Genomic DNA, 9,951 nt, shown 5'->3' with positions numbered 1-9,951 from the left:
GTATGCTTACGGATTGGAGGGATAAGATTTTCCGCTTCATGAATTGGTGCAGCTATTCGCTTGTTTTAATTGTCATATTGGGCTTGATAATGAGACAAGTCTGCTTCTTCAGCCAATTGACAAGCTAGCGGACGCACCTCCCGGTTTATTACTCGCAGATCCACTTCACCAAACTCTGACCCGTCTTCCTTCAAGCTGGGATAGCCCTGAGCCACTTCAATAGGATCAAAATCCGGCACCCAAGCTTTTGCCTGGATTAAGGCATTGATCGCACCGGTTCGAGCAGCAGATTTCTTCAGCTCTTCAACCCGGGCAGGAAGCACCGACAGTTTCATCAGAGTGTCCTGAATCAAGGTGGGCGCCGGCTTGTTGTGGGATGCAGTACAGATGATCCGCTGTGCACCAGTGTACAGTTGTTCGACCAATGTATAGGCGGCTTTCACTTTTTTCCGCACATCTGACCCCAAGTGACCAATGCGTGTCCCTGAAATATCATAAAGGGTTAACAAACCGGCAGCTCTGTAAGACGGCAGAATCAGTTCAGAAGTCAAACCGGCTTACCAAAGATAGCAGTAGTCATGGCATGCACGTGCCGCTTTATGCTGGTCAGTTCATCCGCCACCGGTTTTAGTGCAGCCTCGGCATCTTCTGCTCGTTTGATTAAAGCGGATTTTTCAGTGGCCCAATCCGCCCGCTTCTTCTTGAAGTTCTCCTTAAGCTGTTCCATGGCGCATAAAGCGCTGGTTAATTCCTCTTTTGCTTTGGAGGTTTCAGCTTGTTGGGATTTCAGATTATCTTGGAGATCGGCGACTTGGCTTTCTTTCGTCTTCAGCTCAGCCTGCATGCAGACAGTTATATGATTCAGCAAAACGGTATAAGGATTGAAGTACCAACCACATAACAAGTTATGCACTTGGCACTTGGGGGCTAATGCATATTTGATCTTCATCTTTCAATTGCTTACAAAGTCCCAAGATCAATACAAGTATTCAACCTGGCACTTGGGGGCTAATGGCTATTTGCTCGTATATATTCTGATGCGGCGATCTCAATTACTTAAAGTCCCGGTTTAACTACGCTAAGTTGAACCGGCCCTTGGGGACTACATCAGCGAATTTCAAAGCATTAAGATTTATATTAGTCAGTCCCGGTTTGAAAGAAGATTACAAACCGGCCCTCGGGGGCTAGGAGCGTCAACAAGAATTGAAATAGACAAGCAGGAAAGAGCATATGGAAGTTACCTCATATTTATCTTTCATCATATTAACCAGACCGGCTTCATAGTCACGACTGGTATACAGCTGGTTCGGGTAGCCGGAATGGATATCTTGGGCGTTCAGAGCAGCGTAAGTCGCCAGATCAGCATTCCACTTGCCTTTGCCAAAGGCAGCAAATTCTTCCTTGGCAGAATGTTTGGACAAAGCGACATGATTGCTTGGCTCTGTATGGCCAATGCCAGTAATGACAACCTCATCATCCTTGGTATTGCCGGTTTGCACTGGGGCTGTTGGCTTGTCAGTAGGCTTTGTTGGACCGGTGGATTTCTCAATTCGGATGGAGCTTGTGGGCTGATTGACAGGATTTGAGGTATCAATAGGTCTCTCTTCACAAATAAGATCGTCGTCTTGATGTGGTGGATCATTGGGTATATCCTCAGGAATAGCCGATTCAAGATCTGGTGTTTTGCCCGGTTCAAGGACGGCATCCTCTTCGGCCGCTTTGTCCAGACGAGCCTTCTTGCTTGGCCTAGGCTTGGCCCTGAAAGGAATAACAAAATCAAATACAGCATATGTTCCAAGGCGATGTGCTGCAAATATTATGATAAGTATAGCTTACCCAAGCACCGTTTTGAGCGGTGGCAGCTGAGTAGCCGATGACTCGCTAGAGGATGAGTGGGAAGTAACCTGATAATCGGAGTAAGATGGATTAAGAGGTTGACGAAAGCAGCCCGCTTTAGGACAAGCACTGACAAGCAAATTAGAGACCTCTGAACGGCGTTTCCGAACCGGACTGTTCGGTAAACCGGCGGAGGTAACTACCTAGCCGCTGTGCCGGGTTGTGCGATGAGCTTCATGCTGTTGGGTCTTCATAAGAAATTTGGGATCCAAATAAGCAAGAGGATGAGAAAATTTAACTTTCCGGTTTGTCTGACGGATTTTTAGTGAAGGCAAAGGTTCTGAATCGGAAGAGAGAATAATTACCTCTGCAGCATCAGCATGGCTGGCTTCGGCATCATCCTGACAAATATCATCATCAATAAGACGCATGAAAAATAAGCCAAGTGAGTCAAGCCCTACCTCAAGGTCTGGATTATCCACATCATCATCAGGGGCCCGATTAGAGGATGCAGTGGTTCTTTTCCTATGGGCAGTCTTCTTCACAGCTTTAGTCTTTTGTCGGGTTGCCCTTTCCGGTTTGTCTGGTTTTTCTGGTTTCTCCTGCGGCAGTTTCTTGCTCCAAAACGGATCATTGCCCTGGTTACACAGACACTGATATTAAACAATGACAAGATATATCAACAGTAGATTCAGCAAAAAGAAAAATCAAACTCTTACAGCTGGCGGTTTGTTGATGGCACAGAAGGGAAGCAGGCCGGTTTTAGCACAGATGTGTTCCGGTTCATTCAGCATCTTATTCACAGCCTCTGTGATTTGTTCATCGGTGAGCTGGATGTTGGAATGTCGCAGTGGATCATCAACACTGCCAGTATACTCGCACATCAAACCGGAGCGTTGACTAAGGGGCAGTATGCTCCATGATATCCAACAGCGGGCGAGATCAACCCCTGTTAAACCGTTGGCCATAAAGGCTCTGAGCTTCGACAGTTGAGGAGCATATTTGCTTCTCTCTTGGGCAGTCAACCTTTGCGGAAAGGGGTGTGTATTGCTGAGCCGCTCCGGACGAAAGCCAGGCAAGAGATTTTCACCAGCAGGGGAGGTGTCTTTGCAATAGAACCATGTTTGATTCCACTCTTTGGGGTGGCTGTGCAGTTTGGAGTGAGGGTATGTGACCTCTTTCCTTTTCTGAATCGCCACGCCACCCAACTCCGTATTGGAGCCGTCAGTAAACTCAGTACGGCGGTTTAGATGGAAACAGTCTCTGAACAATTCCACTATGGGCTCCTCTTGAAAGAACGCCTGACAGAGCACTTGGAAGTGACACATGTTTGTAACAGAGTTGGGGCCAGTATCTTATGGATGGAGTTGAAAATCGGCTAAAACGTCCCGGTAAAATTTAGAACCGGGCGGCTTAAAACCCCGGGCTAAGTGATCTACGAAAACGACGACCTCTCCTTCTTGAGGTGTGGGAGGGCATTCTTTGCCAGGAGCCCTCCAATGGATGGTATCTTTGCTGCCTAAGGCGCCGATCAGGACTAAATCGTCCAGTTGAGCCTCTGTGACGCGAGAAGGAACCCAGTTGCACTCATATACTTGCTTGGCCATGATGAAATCTACAAGGTAGATGATCCCGGTTCGAAAATGCATTGATTAAGGTACATTGGTATGTGCAATGTTAAACCGGAGACTGATCTATCTAAAACCGGAGTTTTATGAAGCAACAACAACTGGCGGTTCAACAAGGGGACTAATGGTATATACCGGTTTGGCAATTTTTTCTACACAGTTAAACCGCCTGATCTAAGCATTGAAACAGCTGAGATTGCGGATGGATAAGTATGCAGAAACAGATTTCACAAGATTTCTCTACAGCATTGGATCTGAAGCAAGTTCGGAAAATAAGAAAAATATTCAAAAGCTCTAAGCAGAACAGTATTGAATCAATGGGCAGAAATATATGTGAGATCTATGGTCTTGGGCATGAAACTAAAGGCGGATACTAAAAGCTACCGCTACACAGAGCAGGGGTTCACAGATGCATCCAGGAGCTAGTATATGAACACGAACAGGTGATGAACACTGTAAGAACACGAAACCCTAGAACAGATTTGTGTTGAGAAGAGCAGAAGGCTTACCAAAGTTGAGGAAGACGCGGAAGGTTGCCGCGGTGCTCTGGTGCGTTCAGGTTAATGCAGCAGCCAAGGTTGGTGCAGAAGTTGACGGCGGCGGCGGAGCTCCGAGGCTGGCGACGCGAGGAAGATGAAGAAGAAAGGCACGAAGGGGAGAAAAGAAATGACCCTTCGGTCCTATTTATAAGGCAAAAGGACATGTGTCAGGCTCGACAATCAAGGGGTCACGAAACGGAGATGTCGCCTCGATTTCCGCAGATCTATTAAACAAGGAAGCATAATGGATAAGCTTCGTTATGACAGGTGACGTCACTCCGGTTTACAGAAATCAGAGAAGATGACATCATGGCGGTTTACCAATTTATGAGAAGATGTTGAAGATGAAGTTTTTGCTAAAGGATTGACATGAACCCATTCAAATCAATCTGGGGCCTAATGTTGGGGATATTACTGCTGGGCGTAAACCGGCCTATATGGGCCGGGTCAACTTCATCAGTAGTTCAAGAGTGCTAAAGCCCAAGAAGACAGACGAGGGCCTAAGGCCCGTGGTCGGTTTTAGACTTGTAGCCGGCATTTGTATATAAACTTGTATTATAAGTTAGGAATAAGGAGAGACCAACCCGGATACGAATATGGAGCGGTGTTGGGACTCTGTGAACCGACGGGCGTCACCCGTGTATATAAGGGGACGACCCGGCGGCGGTTCAAGGACGACAGACAACAACTCGAGACATAGGCGAAGCTTGTTTGCTCCCTAGTCATCGAAACCCCATCAATTCCATCACAACTAGACGTAGGCTTTTACCTTCATCGAAGGGGCCGAACTAGTATAAACTTTCTTGCGTCCCTGTGTTCGCTTTAACCCCTTCAAGCTAACCCGTCGCGATGGCTCCACGACTAAGTCCTTTCTCTAGGACATCTGTCGTGACAAAACCACGACAAAGAGGAAAGGGTGATGCAGCAAAGTAGCGTAAGTATTTCCCTCAGTTTTTGAGAATCAAGGTATCAATCCAGTAGGAGATCATGCTCAAGTCCAATGCACCTACACAAACAAATAAGAACCTCACAACCAACGCGATAAAGGGGTTGTCAATCCCTTCACGGTCACTTACGGAAGTGAGATCTGATATATATATGATAAGATAATATTTTTGGTATTTTTATGATAAAGATTGTAACACCCCGAGTATCATGCTACAGTAACCCCCTGGGTTCAATCTAATCTTTTTTCTAAACAATGCATGATCATCCTTGATCCTATCTCTTTTCGATTTCCCCTTGAATTCAAAATCAATTACTAAGTGAAATTCAAAATTTCACAAACATGAGATCTAAAATGTTCATCATGTGGCAGATAATCATTTGTTACGATTGGTGGTGGACCAACATTTTTATAAGGTGTTTCACTGCCCTAAACTAAATAAAACAGTGTCCTAGTCGTTAGTTTAATTAACTTTCTAATTGGTAAAAATACTAAACTACTTTATTTTGGTGCCAAGTTAATTATAGCAGCGGCCTAAGTTAAAATGGTATTTTAGATGCAAGATTAGTTTTTATAAAACTATTTTGCTTTCTGAAAATAAAAGAAAACATAAAAGTTAAAAAAACATGTAAAAGAATTGGTGAGAGAGAGAGCCTCCCCTTGCCTTCCCTGGTCCTTGGCCCATCCAAGTCGGCCCGACCTTTTCCCCCACAGGTCGCCTTCTTCCCCTGTAGCCCCGACCCGAGCCGCGTTGGGCGTGCTCCCATCGCACCACCTCGACGCCGTCACCGTGAGAGGATAAGGCCCGGGACGCCTCGGTCCTCTCCCCCGCGCCTCACTCTCTCCTCTGTCGCTCCGCTTCCCTCTGGGCTCACCCCAGATCCCCTCCTCCCCACGCTCACTTGCTTCCTCTCCCGCCATGGCCGCCTCGACCGACGCCGTCGCGAGCTCGCCCACGTAGGGGCTGTTGCTGCCTCGCCTCGTCCCCGTGCTGGAGCGATCCGCCCCCGTCCGCTACTTCATCCGCGCCGACAAACGCGAGACAGAAAGCGCCACCGCAACGCCTACGCCATCTCCTCCGTCCCCGGACGCCGCCGCCCTCGTCGTCGACTCCGGCCACCCCGACCCCCATCGAGCCCACTGCCAACCCCCTACGGCTCTCGGTGAGCCACGCCCTCCCCTTCTTCCTTCCTCTGTTGCAGTGCTCTCCCACGATGCCTGCTGTCGCGCTCGCGCCCGTCCCCTTGACGAGGCCCCATGCGCGCGTGGCCATGCCCCGTGCTGTTGCCTGCTAGTGCGCCGACCGCCTAGCCGCAGTCCCTGCCGAGCCTCGCCGTAGCCGTAGCCGCTCGCGCCCGCCTGCGCTCACCACTGCCCCGACTGCAGCCTGCTGCTTCTGCTCCGCTCCGCTGCCCCGCGCCGCGACCCCCGTGCCCGTCCTGGCCGCCCCTGTCTCGCGGCTTCGCTAACGCCGCCCACTGCCTGCGCCCGCCGTGCCCCCGCCAGCGCCGCATCCGACGCTTGCCCGCCGCGACCGCGCTTCCGCCGTTGCACCTACGCCTCGTGCCCGTTGCCGCGCGCCTTGCTGCTTCGTTGCTACAGCCCCGCGAGCGTTCGCCGTTGCTCGCCGCGCGCACCTCCCCTGGCCGTCGGCGCCCCACTGTGCCGGCCGGGTCCGCCACTGCCCGACCGAACCGCCCTGCACACACCGCCGCCCCGGCCAGGGCTCCTGCTGTGTGTCGGCCGGCCCCCTGTTTTGATTAGGGGGATAACCCCTTATCTTTTTAAAGTTAACCCCCTCCCACTAATTAGCTTATTTAGGTTTAACTAAAATTTGGTTAAGTTAATTAAAACCCTCCCTGTGACACTGACAGCATGGCCCCACTACTGATTTAGGTTAAATAAAAACATCTGAAAATATTGTTAAATACTCCAAGTGCATGACACCTAGGGCCCGCGTGTAAGTTTGACCAGTCAACAGTCAACCGTTGACTGTTGACTGGGCTGCTGACTAAACGCCCCTGGACCCACCTGTCATCCACTGTGGCTAGCTCACAGTGGGTATAAAAGGTTCATTCTGTCTTTATTTCCGAATTTAAAAATATTTCAGGAATTATAGGAAATGTCTAAATCTTTGAAAAATCGTAGAAAATTAACCGTAAGTCAGATGAAAAAGTTTTCTACATGAAAGTTGCTCAGAAAAGCGAGGCGAATCCGAATACGTGGTCAGTTTACCTGTCAAATGCCTCTAACTATCTGAACATGGAACTTTTCCCCTCCGGTCATCTGTCTGACACAGGTCCGGAACTGGGAATACATTCCCGGTTGAATTTCCTCCTTCACCTATATCGTGTAGCCATACGTTAGATCACACCCGGCACAGCATATTGCCACGTTATGCTTTGTGATACTATGTTTGCATTATATTTACTGTTTCTTCCCCCTCTTCCCTCCGGTAGACCCTGAGACCGATGCCGCCCCTGTGATCGACTACGTCGACGACGACCCTTCCTTGCCAGAGCAACCAGGCAAGCCCCCCCCCTTTTGATCATCCCGATATCGCCCATTCCATTCTCTCATGCTTGCATTAGTTTTTGCTACTGTTATTGTTTGCTCCTATTCTGATGCATAGCCTGCTTTTGTATCCTACTTATTGTTACCTACCTGCTTATCCTAAAATGCTTAGTATACGTTGGATAGTGACCCATCAGTGACCCCCATCTTGTCCTTGTTGCCCCTGCTTCATCATCGAAGACCCGATCAACGGGATTGAAGACCAGGCACCGCACATCACTTTCCTCTTAGTTGATCGACACTACTGGGTTACTATCGAGTGCCGAGGGTGAGACCTCTACAGCACTTCTGAAGTTAACCCTGTAGTGTAGCTATTCGATCGTGGTCATCGAGGGTGATTCTGCCTTAACCACTTCCGATACGACTCTGTCGTGCAACCCCTCAAGTGTGAACCTCGAGGGTGGTTCCTCTTACGTTCACCTTGATGATTACATTGAGTGGAATTCACCGGGGGTGATTCCTCGGGTTTTCCCCTTGATGTTTGGACACACAGTTACTATGGTTACTATGACTTTACACTGAACCATGTTACTAAAGACGGGTCGGCCCTGAGGGGTACCCGCGCGAGCTTAATTGTGAGTGATGTGGAGACGGGTTGACCTGGAGGGTGCCCGCGAGATAATTACGAGGCATGGCCGGGCATTCCTAGCCCTTGCCGCAAGTCCTCGAGACGGGGCAACAGGGTCACATCTTTCGTGAGTCTCTGCTTGTTACCGCGCGTTCCTAATCCACTACGATTTGGATATTTGATCCGAGGGGCCTCTGGCCTGATAGCACTAACCAGCACGTGGGCATAGTATGGGCGTTCTGCATCGTATACATCAGCCGAAGCTTAATAGACGTCAGCGACTGAGCGGCGCGCGCCGGGTTGGACTGGTAAGCACCTACCTTGTTGAAGGAGGTACCTAGGTCTGCTCACCGGCCGCCCACGCAATGTGCAGGAGTTCCCGGGGAGATGGCCCATGACCCTTGGGGGCATAGGTTTAGTCCGGCGTGCTGGCCTCTCTATTAAGCCTAGGTCGGGTTGCGGCGTATTATTTGGCCGAGGCCGGGCATGACCCAGGAAAGTGTGTCCGACCGAAGTTAATCGAGCATGGTGGGTAAGTTGTTGCACCCCTACAGGGAAGAAAACATCTATCGATAGCATGTCCTATCGTAACGGACACTTGGAGTTGTATCCCGATCGATACAACTAGAACTGGATACTTGTGATGAGAATGGGTTGGTGATGAGAATTGGAATGTGTTGACACTTGGATAGTATGGCTCTGGGATTTCTTTCTCGCAGGGAGTCGAGAAAGGATCTCTGGCCGAGGTTGATAACACTTCTACTACTTTACTTTATGCTACTCTACTCCCTCCCGTTGCTGCAAGATGGTGGTTTCCAGAAGATGCTAGTCTTCGATAGGCTAGGTTTTCCCCTTCCCTTCTGGCATTCTGCAGTTTAGTCCACAGATACATCCCATATTCCTTTGATACAGATGCATACTTAGTTTAGATCTGATGTAAGTCTTGCGAGTACTTTGGATGAGTACTCATGGTTGCTTTGCTACTTCTTTTTCCCCCATACCCGATTGTTGCGACCAGATGACGGATCCCAGGAGCCAGATGACACCACTGATGACTACTGCTACCCCGAGGGTACCTACTACTACGTGACGGCCGCTGACGACTTGGAGTAGTTAGGAGGCTCCCAGGCAGGAGGCCTTGCCTTTTCGATCGTTGTTGCTTTTGTGCTAGCCTTCTTAAGGAAAACTTGTCTAACTTATGTCTGTACTCAGATATTGTTGCTTCCGCTGACTCTTGTGTTTTCGAGCCCTCGAGGCCCCTGACTTGTAATATAAAGCTTGTATTATTTTAATTTGTGTCTATAGTAGTGTTGTGATATCTTCCCGTGAGTCCTTGATCTTGATTGTACACATTTGCGTGTGTGATTAGTGTACGATCAAATCGGGGGCGTCACAAAGATGCAAAGTAAAATAAACGACAAAAGAAATAACTAAGTGTTGGAAGACTAATATGATGGAAGATAGACCCGGTGGCCATAGGTTTCACTAGTGGCTTCTCTCAAGAGCATAAGTATTACAGTGGGTAAACGAATTACTGTCGAGCAATTGATAGAATTGAGCATAGTTATGAGAATATCTAGGTATGATCATGTATATAGGCATCACGTCCGCGACAAGTAGACCAAAACGATTCTGCATCTACTATTATTACTTCACACATCGACCGCTATCCAGCATGCATCTAGAGTATTAAGTTCATAAGAACAGAGTAATACTTTAAGTATAATGACATGATGTAGAAGGATAAACTCATGCAATATGATATAAACCCCATATTTTTATCCTCGATGGAAACAATACAATACGTGCCTTGCTGCCCCTGCTGTCACTGGGAAAAGACACCGCAAAATTGAACCCAAA

The 9,951-nt window shown here is 48.7% G+C and overlaps 1 long non-coding RNA gene across 1 annotated transcript; it reads left to right on the top strand.

The window, feature by feature from the left end:
• The first annotated feature begins 5,718 nt into the window (after positions 1-5,718).
• On the top strand, positions 5,719-9,383 carry LOC147973143 (uncharacterized). The gene is made up of 3 exons (XR_015602785.1): positions 5,719-6,112; positions 7,409-7,477; positions 9,110-9,383. It is a non-coding gene; the product is annotated as an uncharacterized LOC147973143 (long non-coding RNA).
• The last annotated feature ends 568 nt before the right edge of the window (positions 9,384-9,951 follow it).

The sequence above is a fragment of the Triticum urartu genome, chromosome 5A (assembly GCF_056163025.1).
Source record: "Triticum urartu cultivar PI428250 chromosome 5A, HENAU_Tu73, whole genome shotgun sequence".
Lineage (NCBI taxonomy): Eukaryota > Viridiplantae > Streptophyta > Magnoliopsida > Poales > Poaceae > Triticum > Triticum urartu.
Note: the sequence above shows the minus strand (reverse complement) of the source record. Positions and strands in the feature narration are given on the sequence as shown.